The following is a 20,519-nucleotide window of genomic DNA, read 5'->3' on the forward strand; positions in this document are numbered from 1 at the left end:
GGAGTGGTTTTGTTATGATGATGACTGTTTCGTGTCTTCGGTCTCCCTTCACTTGGTTTCTAAGGCTGCGCCTCTGTTGGTTTTGGGGGGAAATTTATGAAGACTGGTTTATGAATGTCCAGCTGCCAAAAAATTTAGGACGTCAACCCAAATCCACAGCTCCAATGAACCATTCATGGATCATGTGGTTCTGAGAGAATTCAGCTGTGGAGATTATTACAAAGGTTGTTTTAAGAAGTCTTCTTTCTCTTTCGGCTTTTCCCATCAGGGGTCGCCACAGCGAATCATCGTTTTCCACCTCACTCTATCATGAACATCTTCTACCCTAACATTAGCCAACTTCATGTCCTCTGTTAAGACATCCATGTATCTCCTCTTTGGCCGTCCTCTTGCCCTCGGGCCAGGCAGCTCCATCTCCAACATCCTTCTACCAATAAATCCACTATCCCTCCTCTGAACATGTCCAAACCATCTCAGTCTGGCTTCTCTGACTTTGTCGCTAACACAGGCAACATGAGCCGTCCCTCTGATGTACTCGTTCCTTATCCTGTCTAACCTAGTCACTCCTAAGGAGAACCTCAACATCTTCATCTCCGCTACCTCCATCTCAGCTTCTTGTCTCTGTCTCACTGCTACCGTCTCTAACCCATAGAGCAGAGCTGGTCTCACCACTGTCTTGTACACCTTTCCTTTGAGTCTTGCTGACACTCTTCTGTCACACAACACTCCTGACACTTTCCTCCACCCGCTCCAACCTGCCTGCACTCGCCTCTTCACCTCTTTTCCACACTCCCCATCACACTGAACTGTTGACCCCAAGTACTTAAACTCCTGCACCTTCTTCACCTCAGCCCCCTGTAACCTAACGCTTCTACCTTGATCCCTCTCGCTCAGACACATGTATTCTGTCTTACTACGACTGACCTTCATGCCTCTTCTTTCCAGAACAAACCTCCACCTCTCTAGCTGTTCCTCCACCTGCTCTCTACTCTCACTGCAAATTACAATGTCATCCGCAAACATCATTGTCCAGGGAGATTCCTGTCTTACCTCGTCTGTCAGCCTGTCCATCAGCATAGCAAACAAAAAAGGACTCAAAGCTGATCCTTGGTGTAGTCCCACCTCCACCTTGAACTCCTCTGTCTGACCTACAGCACATCTCACCACCGTCATACTTCTCTCATACATGTCCTGAACTACTCTGACATACTTCTCTGCCACTCCAGACGACCTCATACAGTACCACAGCTCCTCCCTCGGCACCCTGTCATACGCCTTTTCTAAATCTACGAACACACAATGGAGCTCCTTCTGACCATCTCTGTACTTTTCCATCAACATTCTCAAAGCAAAAATGGCATCAGTGGTGCTCTTACGGGGCATGAAACCATACTGCTGCTCACAAATCTCCACCTTCTTCCTAAGCCTGGCTTCCACTACTCTTTCCCACAGCTTCATTGTGTGGCTCATCAACTTTATTCCTCTATAGTTGCTGCAGTTCTGCGTGTCACCCTTGTTCTTAAAGATCGGAACCAGAACGCTTCTCCTCCATTCCTCAGGCATCTTCTCACTCTCTAGAATCCTATTGAACAACCTCGTTAGAAATTCCACTGCTGTCTCTCCTAAGCACTTCCATACCTCCACAGGTAGGTCATCAGGACCAACGGCCTTTCCGCTCTTCATCCTTTTCAGAGCCTTCCTAACCTCATCCTTTCCAATCTCTGCTACTTCCTGCTCCACAACAACCACATCTTCCTCCCTTCTTTCCCTGTCATTTTCCTCGTTCATCAGCTCCTCAAAATACTCCTTCCATCTTTTCTGTACACTCTCTTGGGTTGTTAGCACCTTTCCATCTCTGTCCTTAATCACCCTTATCTGTTGCACGTCCTTCCCATCTGTCTCTCTGTCTGGCTAGCCTGTACAAGTCCTTCTCTCCTTACTTTGTGTCTAACTTGTCATATAGCTCATCATAAGCTTTCTGTTTGGCCTTTGCCACCTCTCTCTTCACTCTACGCTGCGCTTCCTTGTACTCCTGTCTACCTTCCTCAGTCCTTTCTACATCCCACTTCCTTTTAGCCAACCTCTTCCTCTGGACGCATTCCTGTACTTCCTCATTCCACCACCAAGTGTCTTTACCGTCTTTCCTCTTTCCAGATGACACACCTAGCACCTTCCTACCTGTTTCCCTGATAATCTCTGCTGTAGTTTCCCAGTCATCTGGAAGCTCATCCTGACCACCCAGGACCTGTCTCAACTTCTGCCTAAATTCCTCACAAGTTTCTTCATTCTGTAGCTTCCACCACTTGGTCTTCTTTTCTGTTTTCCCTCTCTTCTTCTTCCTGACCTCCAGAGTCATCTTACACACCACCATGCGGTGCTGTCTGGCTACACTCTCTCCTACCACCACTTTGCAGTCATTAACCTCTCTCAAATGACCTCGTCTACATAGGATGTAGTCCACCTGAGTACTCCTACCTCCACTTCTGTATGTCACTCTATGTTCCTCTCTCTTCTGGAAGTAAGTGTTGACTACAGCCATTTCCATCCTCTTCGCAAGTCCACCACCATCTGTCCCTCCAGATTCCTTTCCTTCACACCAAACCTGCCCATCACCTCCTCATCACCTCTGTTGCCCTCACCAACATGCCCATTAAAGTCTGCTCCAATAACAACTCTCTCTCCTCTGGGGATACTCTCTATGACCTCATCCAACTCACTCCAGAATCTCTCCTTCACTTCCAACTCACAGCCAACCTGTGGCGCATACCCACTGACTACATTCACCATCACCCCTTCAATTTCTAACTTTAGGCTCATCATCCTGTCTGAGACTCTTTTCACCTCTAGAACACTGTTTACAAACTCCCCCTTCAGAATCACTCCTACCCCGTTTCTCTTCCTATCAGCACCATGATAGAACAGTTTGTATCCTCCTCCAATACTACGTGCCTTGCTGCCCTTCCACCTTGTCTCCTGCACACTCAGTACATCTACCTTCCTTCTCTCCATCATGTCTGCCAGCTCTCTGCCTTTCCCTGTCATTATGCCAACGTTAAGAGTCCCTATTCTCAAACCTATGTTCCTGCCTTTTCCCTTCTCTCTCTGGCCACGGACCCTTCTGCCTCCCCTCTTTCTTCGACCAACAGTTGTCAAATTTCCACCAACACCCTGTAGGTTAACAGCATCGGTGGCGGTCGTTGTTAACCCGGGCCTCGACCGATCCGGTATGTCTAAAGTGTTGTGGATGATTCGCATGGTTATTTTGGCAATTTTTACGCCGGACGCCCTACCTGACGCAACCCTCTCTATTTATCCGGGCTTGGGACCGGCACAGAAGTAACTGGCTTGCAACCCCTGTGGCTAGATTTGTTTTAAGAAGTGCGATAGTAAATAGTTAATGCGTCATCAGTGTCATGGTGCCTCTGTCAGCTCTCTTCCCCCTCCCCTCTCTGCTTGGCTCCTGATCCATCTCAGCTGTGTCCACTCACCTCATCAACCACCAGACCTTCATAAGGAGATCCAGTACCAGCATTCATCGCCAGGTCATTGCCCCTGATGGTGCCTAGTCTGGTCTCATGTTATTTTTAGTCCATCCTCTAGACTAATATTGTTTATGCCTCGCCTTCAGGACTTTCATACCTCGAGTGGACACCTGAGCTTCCTGTTTACCAGAGCCGAAGAACCTCACGGAACTCCAAGAACCCTCAAGCCACGCCACGAGCCATAGCAACCTCCAGGAACGTCGCCTGTCGCTCTCCATCCCTCAGCCACGTCAAGATCTCAAGCAACTCCGAACAATATTAAAACTAGTACTTACCATCTACTCAGCTGTGTTTTCCTTCCGGGTTCCAGCGCCTGGATCTGCCTCGCCTAGCTTGCCATGACAGACCCAGCCATACTCCAGACCCAGCTGACCCAGAATGTCTTCGCCTCGCAGTCACCCAGCAGGGAATCATGCTCGGACGTCAAGCAGATGCCTTAACCCATATGGCTGCCGCTCAACAAGGCCTGTTTCATCGTCTGGACAGTATGACACAAAGTTTTCTTGAATTAACCGGATAATATTCTAAAACAGCAGCCAAAGCACCTCATGTACCATCCAGCAACCAAACCACTTCCGCTTCCGGAACCATCACTGCGCCGGAAAATTTTCGTCTCCAACGGGAACCATGTTTTTTAAGACCTGTGGAGGTTTCCTATTGCAGTGTCAGTTGATCTTCCAGCAAGCACCCAGGTATTATCAGTCCGACCATAGCAAAATCACCCTAATCACTAACTCCCTTCGCAATAAAGCACTAAAATGGACCCAAGCGTTCATTTTTGCCAATCCCATTACTATTCTGTCGTACGATCGCTTCACCAATGAATTTCGCTTGATTTTTGATCAACCGCGCAAACAGGAAGAAGCCACCTGGAGATTGCTTAGCCTCAAGCAACGCAATCGTTCGGTCAGCGATCACGTTATCGACTTCCGCATACTAGCGGTGGAAGCCTGTTGGCCCAATCAAGCCCTGAAAGGAGTCTTTTATCAATCATTGAAGGAAGACATTAAATATTACCTATGTACGCAACCTGAGGCCACCACTTTTGAAGAACCAGTACCCGCAGCCCTCCGTTCAGATATCCGGCTTCGTGAGCGTCAAAACGATAACAACAATCTTCCTGCAAACCATCCCACAGCTCCTATGTCTCAGCTGCAACTCCGAACTCACCTCCCCATTCCATGATCATCCCTCATCCCAAGCCTACTGATGAACCTATGCAAATAGGACATTCTAAGCTCTCTGCCGAAGAATGCCAAAAACGTCGTAAGGAGGGTTTCTTGCTTCTACTGTGGAAAAATATTTAGTAAACCAATGTCCGTCTTGTTGAAACTTCCGGGCCCCCCGCTAGAAGACAGGCCGCAGGCGGGTGTTTCTGTGAGTCACACAGACAAGAATTCTTTTTTTTTACCAGTCAAGATCTGTTTTAACTCTAAGATCCATGATTTGCAAGCCGTAATTGAATCTGGTGCTGAACAAAGCCTGATTGATTCCTATCTCGATTCCAAATTCTCCCTGCCCACAGAACCTTTGGACACCCCCATCGAAGCCTCTGGCTTAGGTGGGCAACACCTTTCTCGCATAACCCATCGCACCAAACCCGTACTCTTAATCTCTTCAGGTAACCATAGAGAGCACATTCATTTTCTTATTACCAAGTCTACGCATACTCCCATCGTTTTGGGATTTTCTTGGCTAAAATTGCACAACCCTCAGTTGAATTGGACACACCGTCATATTTTGAACTGGAGTGCCTTTTGTATGGCCAACTACCTCCAGTCTGCCGTTCCCTCCTTTTCTATTCCCATTACTAATCTGTCCGACAATTCTGATCTATCTAAACTCCCCGCTTTTTATCACGATTTGAGAACCGTTTTTTGTAAAGCTAAAGCTAGCGTCTTTCCTCCTTACCGACTCCTCCATAAATCTCTTCCCCGGTGCTCCCCTTCCTAAGGGGAACTTTTACAATCTGTCCGGTCCTGAAAAAACATCTATGGAGAGTTATAGTCAGGAGGCCTTAACCCTGGGTCACATCCGTCCGTCTTCGTCTCCGGTGGGAGCTGGATTCTTCTTCGTAGAGAAGAAGGATAAATCATTATGCCCATGCATTGATTATCGAGAGCAAAACCGTATACAGTGGTGGACAAAACAGTTGGAACCCCTCAGTCAAAGAAAGAAAGTCCACAATGTTCACTGAAATGACCTGAAACGTTCAAAAGTAAAAATAAATTAAAATTTATTGAAAATTAAATAATCAAAATCAGCCTTTACTTTTAAGTTGTTGATTAACAGAATTATTTAAAAAAACAAACTAATGAAATAGGGCTGGACAAAAATGATGGTTCCCATAACTTAATATTTTGTTGCAAAACCTTTTGAGGCAATCACTGCAATGAAACGGTTTCTGTATTTGTCAATGAGCCTTCTGCACCTGTCCACAGGTATTTTGGCCCACTACTCATGAGCAAACTGCTCCAGTTGTCTCAGGTTTGACGGGTGTCTTCTCCAAATGGCATGTTTCAGCTCCTTCCACTGATGTTCAATGGGATTTAGATCTGGGCTCATAGAAAGCCACTTCAGAATAGTCATACACTTTTCTCTTAGCCATTCTTGGGGTTTCTGGCTGTGTGTTTTGGATGGTTGTCCTGTTGGAAGACCCATGACCTGCCACTGAGACAAGGCTTTCTGACACTAGGCAGCACATTTCTTTTCATTCATTTCATTTCGTTTGTCATCAATGTTCCTCTTCCATCGTCCAGGGTGGTTGGCTACTGTCCCGTGGGTCTTAAACTTCTGAATAATATGTGCTGCTGTGGTCACAGGAACTTCAAGCTGCTTAGAGACGGTTTTATAGCCTTTACACTGCGCGAAAAGAGCCAGAATCCTCAATATCTGTAGTGGATACTTTCTTAGATATCTTAAGAATCTGGCCCATTTCTAATGCATATCCAGACATGCAGCATATCTGAAGATATCCGGGCAAAAGATACTGGTTGTGTCTTATTTTGGTCATATCCAAGTTCCGAATATGACCTGAAATCAAATCTGGAAATATCTGGAGTAAAGATACTGAAGAAGGTAAATATCCTGTAGTATCTGTAGTGTATACTTATCTAAGTGTTGAGGCATTTCTGGTGCATATCCAGACATGCAGCATATCTGAAGGTATCCGGGCAGAAGATACTGGTTGTGTCTTATTTTGGTCATATCCAAGTTTCGAATATGACCTGAAGTCAAATCTGGAAATATCTGGAGTAAAGATACTGAAGAAGGTAAATATCCTGTAGTATCTGTAGTGTATACTTATCTAAGTGTTGAGGCATTTCTGGTGCATATCCAGACATGCAGCATATCTGAAGATATCCGGGCAGAAGATACTGGTTGTGTCTTATTTTGTCCATTTCCAAGTTCCGAATATGACTTGAAGTCAAATTTGGAAATATCTGGAGTAAAGATACTGAAGAAGGTAAATATCCTGTAGTATCTGTAGTGTATACTTATCTAAGTGTTGAGGCATTTCTGGTGCATATCCAGACATGCAGCATATCTGAAGGTATACGGACATCAGATATCAACAGATTTGACATGGATAGAATCTGGAAATATCCTGACCTTGGATATCACAAGTGACGCATCTCATAGCTGGAGAGAATCTCATCTCCAGATTCTATCAGAATAAAAGTGTCCCATACTCGGAGTTGATATGCTCAGGACATGAACTTAGAGACAGTCATGTCCGGAGAGTATCCACCGTAGATATCACCAGATATGGGGTATTTCTGAGGATATCCAGACAAATATATGTCCTGATTCTGGGGGCTTTTGCGCAGTGTTACCTTTACCATGTTTGTCTATAATTTTGTTTCTAATGTCCTGGGACAATTCTCTCCTTGGCTTTCTGTTGTCCATGTTCAGCAACATGACTATTTGTCTCCCTGTAACCCTTGTGCTATCCTAGGCACTTTAACGTTGGGAGGTGGGTCATCTAGACCCACTAGACAGTGCTCTGAACCTTTTTTCTTCAATGATTTGTGATCTTCACTGGTGTCCATGGATTACATGAAATCTTTCCACCTTTATCCACCTTTGTCATGGTAGGGAGAACACGTCAATGGAAGGGGGGGTCATCTAAGATAGCACAAGGGTTAAATAGGCAGACTGACTGATTATGGGTTTGAAAACAGCTGTGATGTCAATTAAAGGACATACCTGAGTTCATCATGACCCCCTAGGCAATTAGTTCTCAGTCGTTTATAGAGGTGCCATCATTTTTGTCCAGCCCTATTTCATTCGTTTTTTTTTAATAATTCTGTTAATCAACAACTCTAAAGTAATGGCTGATTTTTATTATTTAATTTTCAATAAATTTTAATTTATTGTTACTTTTGAACGTTTCAAGTCATTTCAGTGAACATTGTGGACTTTCTTTAACTGAGGGGTACCAACTATTTTGTCCACCACTGTAACCATACAAGACAAGGATTCTCTCCCTCTCATGTCGTCTGTTTTTGATTCTATTCAGGAAGTTAAGATTTTCTCTAAACTAGACCTACGCATTGCCCATCATCTCGTACGGATCAAAGAAGGCGACGAGTGGAAAACGGCCTTCAACACACCCCTCGGTCATTATGAATATCTGATTATGCCCTTCGGGTTACCCAACGCACCCGCAGTGTTCCAAAGGTTGGTAAGTGATGTGCTCCGACATTTCCTAAACTCTTTCGCCTTTGTTTACATTGACGACATTCTCATTTACTCTCAAAATCTCACTCAGCATGAGAACCATGTCCGTCTGGTACTAGGAAGATTATTAGAAGATCAATTCTTTGTCAAGTCAAAAAAATGCGAATTTCACGTCATTAACTTACAATTTCTAGGTTACATTATCGAGGCCGGTCGCATTAGACCAGATCCTTCCAAAATCGAGGCAGTCCGCAACTGGGAACCCCCGGAAACCCTCAAAAAACTACAACACTCTTTGGGGTTCGCCAATTTCTATCGATGTTTCATTAGAAACTACAGCAGTATTGCAGCACCTCTAAATCGTCTCACTTCCACTAATCATCCGTTTCTTTAGGGACCTGAAGCCCAGGTGACTTTCGGCAAACTGAAACGACTCTTCGTTTCTGCCCCCATCCTCATCCAACCTGACCCATCTCGACAATTCATAGTAGAGGTAAATGCCTCGGATTCCGGCGTGGGAACAGTCCTCTTGGTCGTGGAAACTGTGGAAGCGATATAGTATTTGGGACTCAGCGGTGACAGCTCTGGAGTTAAAGGGTTAACCCTTGTGCTATCCTATGGGGTCAAGATGACCATTGACGTGTTCTCCCTATCATGACAAAGGTGAATAAAGGTGGAAAGATTTCATGTAATCCATGGACACCAGTGAAGATCACAAATCATTGAAGAAAAAAGGTTCAGACCACTGTCTAGTGGGTCTAGATGACCCCACTACCAATGTTAAAGTGCCTAGGATAGAACAAGGGTTACAACTGGTCTGAATCCCGATCTGGGAACAGAACTGAAACGGGTCTTCAAACCTGACTTGGTGGACAAATGTCTTCACAAGGATTCACTAAAAGGTACATTTTTGTGGATATTCTGGTGTTAAATAACACCTCAACGTACATTTTTCATTTGCATTTGTTGATTTTTTAATTTTTTGGGGAAATTTTGAATATTTTTGTGGGTTTTTCTTTGATGAAGTTTAAATTTCACAGATTTCTTGTATTTGTAAGACAAATAATATGGTTGTATAGTAGTGTGTACGACCAAAAGAAGAAGTCTGTGTTTTCTGGTTGCTGTTCAGGTTGACCCTGTTGCCTCACACACATCGGTTGGTGATCTAAATTGTCCCGTTGGTCGTGGTTGACGGCTTCTGTGAGCGGCCTTGTGACGGACTGGGAGCCGTCTAGAGGCCCCCCGGCCTTCGCCCCTGGGATAGGAAACTGTGGTCCCTGTGACCCTGCAAAGGTCAAAACAGGTGTTGAAGGTCAAAGAATGTCTGGAGAAACAGTAGGGACACAGAAAAGCCTCATGTCGTTCAGGCAGCAAGGATCCATTAAACCACCGATGTTGAATCCAACCCAGCTGTGTCCATAAAACACACTTGTGGTTTTCCCATTCAATTCATTCCACTGTGGTTCTAATATTCTCTGTAAATGAAGATGAATGTAATGTGTGAGTGCTGCAGGTAAACTACTGAAGTTGAAATCATCCACTGCTGTTTTTGCTCAGAGCTGCTTCCCCAGAGCCGTCTCTATTGCATTGTGTCAGCAGTGAGCAGCGGATGCTTATTTCACAGCAAAATCACAGCTGACTCTTTGTGGATTTCACCTCAACAACCCTGTGAACCGAACTGTTGCATCAGCAGGTGAGGAGCCAGCGCCGCCGTTCTTTAGAGAAAGCACCCAAAAGCAGCATCACTTTTCCATCATTGTGGCGTGTGCAGCCATGAACAACAGATGTCTGTAACTGCTTTTGTCCCAGACCTCTAGACCTGAGATCATCTTCTCTCCTCTTCCTCCTCAAAGATCCACTCCACAGAAAAAAACTGTTTTTGATGTTTTTATCCTGTTCTTGGGACATTTTTCTCATGATGAAGGACATATGGTAAGAGAATTCAGATTAAAACTGCAAAGATTGTGTTGAGTGTTTGTGTGTGACGAGTTTGGTCCTGGAAAAAGCGAACGTCCGTTTGCCTCTTATCTGCAGGCAGCAGTCACATCCCCCCTGGTGGTGTCTGGTTCCTTGTTTTCATATTTCCGCTACAAGTTCCCACTTAGTCAAACCTTCCCTGGGGAGGAGAGGTCACCAGATACAAGAGGAGGAAAAGGAGGGGAAGGAGGACAGGGCAAGGGAAAGAGGAGGATGAGAGGAGAAGTATTAGAAGTAAACCGAAAGGATGAAGGGAGGAAGAGGACGAGAGGAGCAGGTGGACAGAGTCTGATGAAGGGCATCACTGATGAGAGGCAGGAGGGTTAGACTGACGATCTGAAGGGAGTGAGACTAGAAAAGGAGGTAAAAGACGTAAATGGAAAAAAAGGAATGTGTGCTGTGGGGGGTGGGGGGTGGGGGTCAGTTCCAGAATAAGTTTGGCTGTTTATCATTGAATCCCCCAGGAAGGTTGGAAATCTGGTGAGAACTGACTACTGTGGAAACCCTGGACGGCCTCCATGTGCAGTCTCACATGCACACTCACACATGCACACTCACACTGTAAACCAGCAGGAGGCTACACGTGGAGGACTGAAAAGCAGCGGCTTTGCCACCTGCTCCATGTCCATCCTGACAGTTGAGAAATGGAGAGAATTCTGCAGCCCCGCTTTGGTCCAAACACCACGTTGCTGAAAAAAGCTGGATGCTGGCGGCTGTCAGGGTGCTAATGATGAGGAATGATGACCGAGAACCGGGATGTAAACATCCGCTGCTGAGCTCCATCCTCGTTCTCCGGCCTCCTCCACCTCCAGATGTTCTGACGTCCCACAATTTGCTCTCAGCTCTGCCTGGATCTGTTGATTTTTGTCTGATATGTTTTTGAAGATTGATGTCTGAATTCTCCCGCAGACAACTCCCCCATGGTCTGAGGAACCCCCCCCCAGAAATAAACAAGAACGCTGAAAACGTGACCAAGCAGGAGTGTGCGCTCGTGTTTTTTCCTCTCGTCTTCTCCAGTCCAGCCGGACTTTCTTTTCAAACTCCCATAATTATCACATCAGAATTCACCTCCCTGCTGCTCATCTCACGGTTTTTCTCCTCCAAACATTTCCTGAGGATTCTTAACGGCAGCTTTTTATCCTTGTGTTTCCTGCGTTTCTCACATTTCCTCGTCGCGTCCCCGTATGGGTTTGGGGCGGGGCAGGAGGTCAGCGTGGAGGACTCCTCCATGTGTTCCTGCAAAGAGCAGAAATGCTAATCTTCCTGGATGTAGCACAGATAAATGCTGGACAGACAAACACGGCGAGCGAGAAACAGCACCTTATTGATTACCGCTGACTCGTGAAGCTGCGTTCTGCCAGTGCGTCTCCCTGCAGACTCGCTAACAGAGCAATTTTAAGGCTGACCTTTGCTGGGAAATGATCCCCTGAATTCATTGGCATAGTTTAAAAGCTTTTGTTGGAGACAAACTGAGCATGGGTCAGGGAGAAGAGCCTATTTCTTCCTTTAATCTATTTGTTTTCCACAGTATTAGAAGACTGCTGGGTGAAAGAGGGAGGGGTCAGTCCAAACCAGGGGAGTAAAACAAACCTGCACACCTGCGTGTGATGCATGATGGGATTTAATACAGAAACAGAAAGCCTTTAGAACCATGTCAGAACCATGAGGATAGTCTTTTTTTTAATTCATGTAACCCAAACCCCCTGAATGACGAAGAACTTCCAGGAAAACACTCAACTCAATTCTGACCCCCCCCAAAACAAAAATAAAATGCAGGCGCACGTGACAGGAAATGAGAGGAAAAAAGAGCTTTAAAATTCTGTGACAACATTTGACACAAGATCTACCAGAACCTCTGTGATGCTGACAGGAAAAACAGACTTTGGGTCGATTTGTAAAGCCTCCCCACTGCTCTTTCTGCAGGACATAGTTTCTGCAGAGCGCCAAGAGCTCTGCAGAAATTTACCCCTGAGTTGTGGACGGGACCGTTGGCACATAGCACCCTCACCCCCTCTACCCTTCCCACTGCTGAGAGCTCTCTGCTCCCACTAGCTTACAGCCCCCCCACACCCCCAAGCTAACATCAGCGCTGCAACAGAAACGGCAGCAGCATCAGGTCAGTCCATCCGTCCACTTCTGATCCAGATCAGACCAGGAAAACAGAAACGTTCATGGATCTGTTTGTCTGCATCAGGAAGGGGGCGGAACAGGGAGACTTTGGCCCCGCCCAGCGGAGTTTCCACATCACAAATACAAGCTTTTTCCAACTGCATGTTTTCATATCAATTTTGACAAAGAAATCCTCAGAAATGCAGCATTAAGCATCATTTTCCTTATAAATATTCCATCATCAGAAAACTTTCATGGGGGTCTTTGGGTTGGGGGTGTGGCGTGTTCTCCTGCTTTCATGTGTTTTGTCTGCAGATTGAAACCCTTTGGTCTTTTTCTAACAGTACGTCTGTGGTGCTGCGTGCTGCCGCTTTGGGAATCTGTGATCAGACTGACGCTGTGGCTGATAAATCCGTGTTTCTGTTCCTGACTCTTCATGTTCTTCATGCGGATTGGTTAGCGAGGTTTTCATGTCCTGCTCTGCCAATCAGAGGCTGCATCTACACCAGGTGTCGTGGGTTCAAATCCGCAGTCGTGCTAAAGACTGAGACTGAGGCCTGATGGGTTGAATCAACCAAAGGATCCTCAGACTCAGCTGTGACTGCAGCAGAGGTCACATAGGTCAAATGCAGAGAACCACTTTCACAGATTCTAGAACCACTTCACCTTCTAGAAGCAGGAAATAAAAAAGTCTGTGTAGAAGTTGTCATGGAACACAAAACAGGCCCTTAGAAATAAGTTCTTTCCTCATTTTCTTTGAATAAGTCAAATGTGAGGTCAGAAATTAGCCTTTAGGTACCAGGAATTCTTAAACTGAGAGGATTTTACTGCTGAAAAACCTTCCTGATAAACTTATTTTGATTGCAAATCCGACATCACTTGTTGGTCTGTTTTCTTTCTTTCCGTTTTTGCAGTGCAAACAGAGATGTCGTTGCATTAACCCGAGTTACTCATGGGGCTCCAGCAGAATGACTGGCAGACCTTTACCGTGGAAGCGTGGGCGGTCTGCCGGGAGCCGCCGCCGACTCTCTGAGCGGGTCCAGCGTTTGCTCACGTCACCTGAGTTCTCCTGAAGCCGCTCTGCCGGTTCCACGCAGACGCTCTAAACCTGTTCTTCCAAGTCAAAAGGTCAAACTGCTGCTTCCTGGATCTCATTGTTAACCGTTCATTGAGCTCAGCAGCATGTTCTTCTGACCCAGGCATAGCTATTGATGCATTCACATTTTATGCTTCACGGCCCAAATATTCACTCTCGGGGGGGCAATAAACCCCATTTGAGCTCCTCCCTTCAGAAGTGCGGTTTGGGAAAGGTCATGGTGTGGGTAAGAAGGCAGGAGTGTTTTTAATTCCTGAGGAACTCAAACCCAAACGGGTGCTTTAGTGTTGAACAGGAGAAACCGAGGCTGTGACACTTTTCCACATGCAGCTGTTCTGCAGTGACTTCTCCGTTTTGCACCAACGTCTCAGCGGTTTCCCGCCCGTCCTCTCCAGCTGCACTGCTGTTTAATGTACACATTAAACTGCCCTTCCAGAGAGAATCTCGCTGGTTTTTGTTTGCCAGCCACATAACCCAATTCCCCATAAATATGGGCCATCGTGTCCGTTTTCCATGCCTGGGCCTCAGTCTAATTCACCACCAGCACTGACATGAAAAATGAGCCTTTTGTCTAAGTGAAACCGGATTCTTCTCATTTCTGTCAATCTGTTTCCCCAAGAAAGACGGTTTTACCGCACAAAACCTTCAGTCCGGACATCGTCTTTCACTCAGTCTGCCACCTTCCTTCTGTTTTTGGTTCTCACGCCTTTGTTTTTGTGCAGGTTGGGCGTGGCTCTTGGAGGGCTCCGCCCCTTCATCGGCTGTACCTGAAGCGGCGCACAGCTGCCTGCACTTTAGTTCATTTGTTGTGTTGGTTTTACGGTCACCTGTTTCTGTGTTGCAGGGTGGCTTTCTGCTTGGTTCTTTGCTAAATGCCTTTTGTTTAATAAAATGATTGTCCTCACTCCATTTGGGACATACCGATTCCCCGTGACAGTTTGGTTGGACGGGGTTATGGTTCTCTACAAGAAGGGCTTTTATCACATGAACATGTGGTTTTCATTCTCTGTCAGCCTCCTTCCTTAAACGCAGAAAGAGTCCGGTGAACGATTGGCTGTGATGTCATTTCCATGTTTGTTTTCACAATATGAAATCTAGCTGAGTTTACCTTTTGCTGCTCCTGCTCCCGCCCTCACTCCTCCTTATTTCATTTCTGGGCCCATTTCCTTCCATCTGTCTTCCATCATGCAAACAGGATCTATGGCTGATAACAGCCACACAGGAGATCAGCCGCATCATTTGGATTCGCCGCCACACCCCCTTCCAATCTTCCAAGACACAGATAATTACCTGAACTGTCTTTCTGTGTTATGAGCTTCTCTTTTGGTTTTCACTCACAGCACATTTCCTGAATTATTCCCATTTATCCGGCTGACAGCGATGGCGTGCGCTGGGCTCATTCTGAATAGAAGGGGATTGAATCACGGCGTCCCCCTCACCTGAAGCTACATGATGTGGAATGACTGAAGCCTGACGTCCAACATGATGCTGCTAGCTGTCACTCACTTTGGGATTACATCTCAGATTTCATTACAAGAGACCAGATAACGAGATTTGTTTGTAAAACTGTACAGACTGCAGAAAATACGTATGTTCAGCATGAAATGGTCTGCATGTATTGGACTCTGACTGAGTTCACCTCTCAGGTTTTGTGTTTTGCATAAAATCATCTGTAAGCTCAGATCAAAGACAAGAACCCGGCGTTCTAACAATCTAATCAAGTAAAGAGTTCTTGAGGAGATGGATCTGCAAAAAAAACGTGCAGACGGATTCTAACCGATGAGCAGAAGAGACCAGAACAATCCAGACAAAACAGATGTAGGTCTGTTCAAACTGTCTCACAAACTTCATAACAACAATAAATAGGACTTTCATCTGATTTTTTAGGTCTTTTTACAAGAAGCAGACTATTTGATATGCTGCGTTGTCACGGTAACGGCTCCAGAAGCAGCCTCTAGCTCTGCTGCTGGATGAGGACTAACCAGCAGAGGAAAGCGGTTTATCTGCTAAACGTCACCTTCAGGGACCCAAAGCTTCATTTCAGAGGAAAGTTCTCCTCTTCCCGCTTGTCAATGAGGTCAAGGAGACAGAAAGACAACAAAGTGTTTGACAGTAAAGTCCACATTGGTGTTGATGGTCCAATGGGACAGAGGTCCTGTCATGTCCATCATGGAGACATTTGTCTTCTGCTGGGATCGACTGTGGAACGACGTCTGTCCACCTATGTTCCACTTTTCTGTTGCCATGGTTACCAACTGGTGTTTAGGCCAGAGCAACGATACAGAACATTCAGGAGATGAGACCGGAACTACTTTTTTAGGAGAACATGATCCTTTTTTACTGGACCCCCTGCAGCCAATCAGAGTCCAGGATTCACCCGGACCGTGGTGTGAAGTCCAGTAAGTCAGCAGTCTGAGCCTGTTTGAATATTGACAGAATAATGTATGTTCTATAAACTAATACACTCTGCTGCTGCTGAAACAGTTGAATTTCCCAGTTTGGGGTCAATCAAGTGTCTTTCTCTTTCACCCAAACAGCTGAGTGTCTCACTGAAGAAGAAGAGACAGGAGTGAGGAGAAAGAGAGAGAGGAGTCGGCTGGGATTCTCCTCCTCTGACTCCACATCAGAATAAAGGTGGTTTGAGTCGTCACATCGACAACTTTAAACTATTTTAAACGGGCGGCAGTGGCTCAGGCGGTTGAGCGGGTCGTCCAATGATCGAAGGGTCGGTGGTTCGATCCCCGTTCCCCCCAGCCAAAAAATGCCTTTATGTCCTTGGGCAAGACACTTCACCCTCCTTGCCTCCAGTGTGGCTCCACTGGTGTGTGAATGTGTATGAATGTCCCGGTGATGGTCAGAGGGACCGTAGGCGCCAACTGGCAGCCACGCCTCTGTCAGTCTGCCCCAGGGCAGCTGTGGCTACATCAGTAGCTACCATCACCAAGAATGAATGAATAATGGACACACTGCAAGTGGTTGGAGTGTCTTGAAAAGCACAGATAAATCTAATCCATTATTGTTATTATTATTTCTCAGAAAAAAATGAGATTGACATTCAAAGCAGCTTCTTCTATCGACTCTGAACATCATTTCTGTTCTTCCTTGTTTTGTAGCCCTTGTTCTATCCTAGGCACGTTAACATTGGGAGTTGGGTCATCTAGACCCACTCGACAGTGCTCTGAACTTTTTTTCTTCAATCATCTGTGATCTAGGGAGAACACGTCAATGTAAGGGGGGGTCATAGCATAGCACAAGGGTTAAAGAGTTAACTATTGATGGAAGAAACAAAGATTTCATTAGAAAAGGCTTTTTTGAAACTTTCATCAAATGTAGAATTTGGATTCATGTTGTTTTTGTGTTTTTTGAAGAAATGTATACTAATATTAGGATCATGCCTTGTGCTGTCTTGTGGGGTCCAGATGACCCCACTGCCAACGTCAACGTGCCTTGGATAGCACACGGGTTAAGGACGGTTTCCAGAAGAGTTGTAGAAACTTCAAACCAAACTGCTTGGTGGGAAACGCTGCTGGATCTGTTCGCGTCTCTTTAAAAAAGGAAGAATCCTGACGTAACTTTATGTCTCCTTGAATTCAGAAATCTAAAAATGAAAAGCGTTTGGTGCTGACGTTCTCATCTCCTTTATTAGAAAGCTCTGGACCCAGTTTTCTTCTCTCAGGGAGTCTCTGCAGAGCAGCTTCTCAGATCTGCAGCTCCATGCAGCAAAGTGAGAGTATAGTCCGTTTGACTTTTGGATCATCCACAAACGTCCTGCAGTGCTTTACAAATGGACAGTTTACGGGGGTTTGGGGTTCGTTTGGGTCGTGTGGCCAAGATAATGATGTGGGTCCACGTAAACTGGCGTTCTAGCAGCCGTTTACCAGAGAACGGCGTGAATAAAAGTCACCGACACTGAAGTCAGTCAGGAAGGAGCTGCTTTCATTTAGTCCCCATCATCATGAGTGATAAAACTGCAGCTGAGTGCTCCAGTCTAATCTCCTCCAACGCCCACCGGCCCGTCCATCAGAGCTCACTGAATGACCATTACTGACTCCACAGCAACCCACTTCATCTGCCCCCCCGCTCCGGTGTCACCAAACAATAACGCCTCTCGGCTGTCCGTCACTGCTGAGGAGACAAAGCTGGAATGAGGCGGCCGGAGCTCTCAGCTGTTTGTTTGTGCTCGTGACTAAAAAGGTTGGGGATGATTCTTTAAACTCCCCCCTCTGTGAAAGCCTTTTTCCTGTGTTTTTTAATTACTGCTCTGCTGAAGGACCACTTTCACTCTTCAGATACTTGACTCGTGATGATTTCATCCTGCAGGAGTAACTCATTCTGTCCGTGCTCGACTCCAGCTGCATGTCAGCAACGGCTCGGTCCGTTTGGGTCCGGATCACTACAACTTTTAAAAGAATCGTCTTTATTAAGGAAAGTCTTCCACTTCTGGTTTTCAGTCTAAATGTGGACAACAGACAAATGAAGCTGAACTTTAGCCTGCATGTGAGTTTCCACAGCAGAGAACCCCCAGCCTCATAATTACGCTGCGTCACGAGTCAAAGGGGTCACTGAAAGACCGGGATCATGGGAAGTGACATCCATTAGGGGGAAATTCAATTCCACGCTCAGGAGAAACAATTACAAACATGAGTTAATGGTTGCTTTCCACATCAGTGTGGAGGGTGTCACGGCTTATGAAATACATGAAATGAAGTCAAAACGCACAAAAACAAAGGACAAAGCTTTAGATGAGCTGCTGGTGTCCCTAACAAGATGCCCCCCCCACCTCACAGACACTAACAATAGCTGCGTTTCCATTGACTATGAAATTAAACAAATTGGATTAACGATAATAAATTATCCTCATCAAACCACAAGAATTTTGAAGAAACTCAACAACAACAACAAAAAAAAACGTTCTTTTTCTTGGAGGAGGTGGTTTTTGAGAAGTAGTCAAACAGATATATTTCCCCAAAATGCCATGGAAACTCAAGAAGTCACATGACCCACAACCGGATGGCGCTGAGCTTCTTGGGCGCCACCAGAGGTCCCACAGCGTCACACAGATCATCAGAAGCTGAGCGTGTCATGAGGAATTGTTGGATCCACAGCTCCTCTGGAAAACCACCATTTCCCAAAATGGTTTAATCCGTAGCCCCTCCCACGTGTAAGGAGAAATCTGAATGGATCTGCTGTCAATCAAAGTATTGTTCACATCCGTCGCCGTGTTTTTGAATGACTTATGGCGTTAATTTGGTTTGTGTTTATTTGCATAATTAGGATTTAATGGAAACATCGTCATTGAGAAACGGCGTTTTGTCGACTATTCTAGAATTTGGATAAAGTTTAACGCTTATGTGTAACGGAAACGCAGCTAACGTTTCCGTGCAGTCATTCCAGAAAAGGAAACGACATGGAGAACGGGGGAATGAGGTCTTCAAACGACGGGGGTCACTGAGGATCCAAATCGTTGTTCACTGACAGACACAGTCTAGTGCTTCCATTTCTCTCTCCACAGATCAGTGAGTCGTCCTGGATTTCAGTTTCCACCTTTTCATGGGGAGGATCACGAGGGTCACTGCAGGCCATCCCACATGGAGCCCAGGTAAAGACAGGCCAACGGGGGCCTCCTGACCGACGACCACTCACTCTGTCAGTGAATGATGTCATCAGATTATTCACCAACGTTTTCAGGAAGAACTGTGTCACAGAGGTCTGGTCTTTCCAAAATATAGACAAAGACTGCTGCAGAGGTGAGGATCAGGTAAGGGATCAGGTGGAGGTCAGGTAAGGATCAGGTGGATATCAGATGAGGATCAGGTGAGGATCAGTGAGGGTCAGGTGGGGATCAGGTGAGGATCAGGTGGGGATCGTGTGAGGATCAGATGGGGATCAGGTGAGGATCAGATGGGGATCAGATGGGGATCAGATGGGGATCAGGCGAGGATCAGTTGAGGATCAGATGGGGATCAGGTGAGGATCAGATGGGGATCATGTGAGGATCAGATGGGGATCAGATGGGGATCAGATGGGGATCAGGCGAGGATCAGTTGAGGATCAGATGGGGATCATGTGAGGATCAGATGGGGATCAGGTGAGGATCAGGTGGGGATCAGGCGAGGATCAGGTAAGGAACAGATGAGGATCAGTTGAGGATCAGGTGGGGATCAGGTGAGGATCAGGTGGGGATCAGATGGAAATCAGGTGAGGATCAGGTGGGGATCAGATGAAGATCAGGCAAGGAATATGAGGATCAGGTGAGGATCAGTGAAGATCGGGTGGGGATCAGGTAGGGATCAGATGGGGATCAGGTGAGGATCAGATGGGGATCAGTTGAGGATCAGATGGGGATCAGGTGAGGATCAGGTGGGGATCAGATCGGGATCAGGTGAGGATCAAATGGGGATCATGTGAGGATCAGATGGGGATCAGGTGAGAATCAGGTGGGGATCAGATGGGGGTCAGGTGAGGATCAGTTGAGGATCAGGTGGGGATCATGTGAGGATCAGATGGGGATCAGGTGAGGATCAGATGGGGATCAGATGGGGTTCAGATGGGGATCAGATGGGGATCAGTTGAGGATCAGGTGGGGATCAGTTGAGGATCAGATGGGGATCAGGTGAGGATCAGGTGGGGATCAGTTGAGGATCAGATGGGGATCAGGTGAGGACCAGGTAACCACCTGTCAATCAAAAGACTACACAGTTTGTGTGCAAATCTTTAGGATCAGCTAAATAAAATTACAAGGTTTATAAAAATAAAACAATGGTTCAAAAGTGTCACAAATACAAAAGTTCAAAGACAGAATATGTTTTTAACATATTTTTATCATAACATGGGGGGGGGGGGGGGGGTTGAGTGGGGCTTAATTATGTCATCATCCTCTGTGGTTTCAGTAATCTAGTGTCTTTATTCATGAAAGGATTTTGATCCAGAGAGGTTTGAGTCAGCTGTCCCTGAATGCTCTGAACATTTGGTTTTAGCGGTCGGTCTGGACTCTGCAGACAACATCTCACTGATGACTCTACATGCATGTGACGGGGAAACGCCACCACATCCGTGACGTCTGCAGGAGCTGAGGACTCCGACTGTAGGACAGATGACCAAAACAAATCAGC

At 46.1% G+C, this 20,519-nt stretch overlaps 1 long non-coding RNA gene across 1 annotated transcript; it reads left to right on the forward strand.

Moving 5' to 3' along the window:
* Nucleotides 1-15,673: 15,673 nt before the first annotated feature.
* LOC144992329 (uncharacterized) lies at nt 15,674-20,519 on the forward strand. The gene is made up of 4 exons (XR_013656212.1): nt 15,674-15,806; nt 15,945-16,041; nt 18,920-19,006; nt 20,385-20,519. It is a non-coding gene; the product is annotated as an uncharacterized LOC144992329 (long non-coding RNA).

Source organism: Oryzias latipes, chromosome 1, assembly GCF_053564925.1.
Source record: "Oryzias latipes strain Hd-rR chromosome 1, Olatipes_Hd-rR_3.1".
NCBI lineage: Eukaryota > Metazoa > Chordata > Actinopteri > Beloniformes > Adrianichthyidae > Oryzias > Oryzias latipes.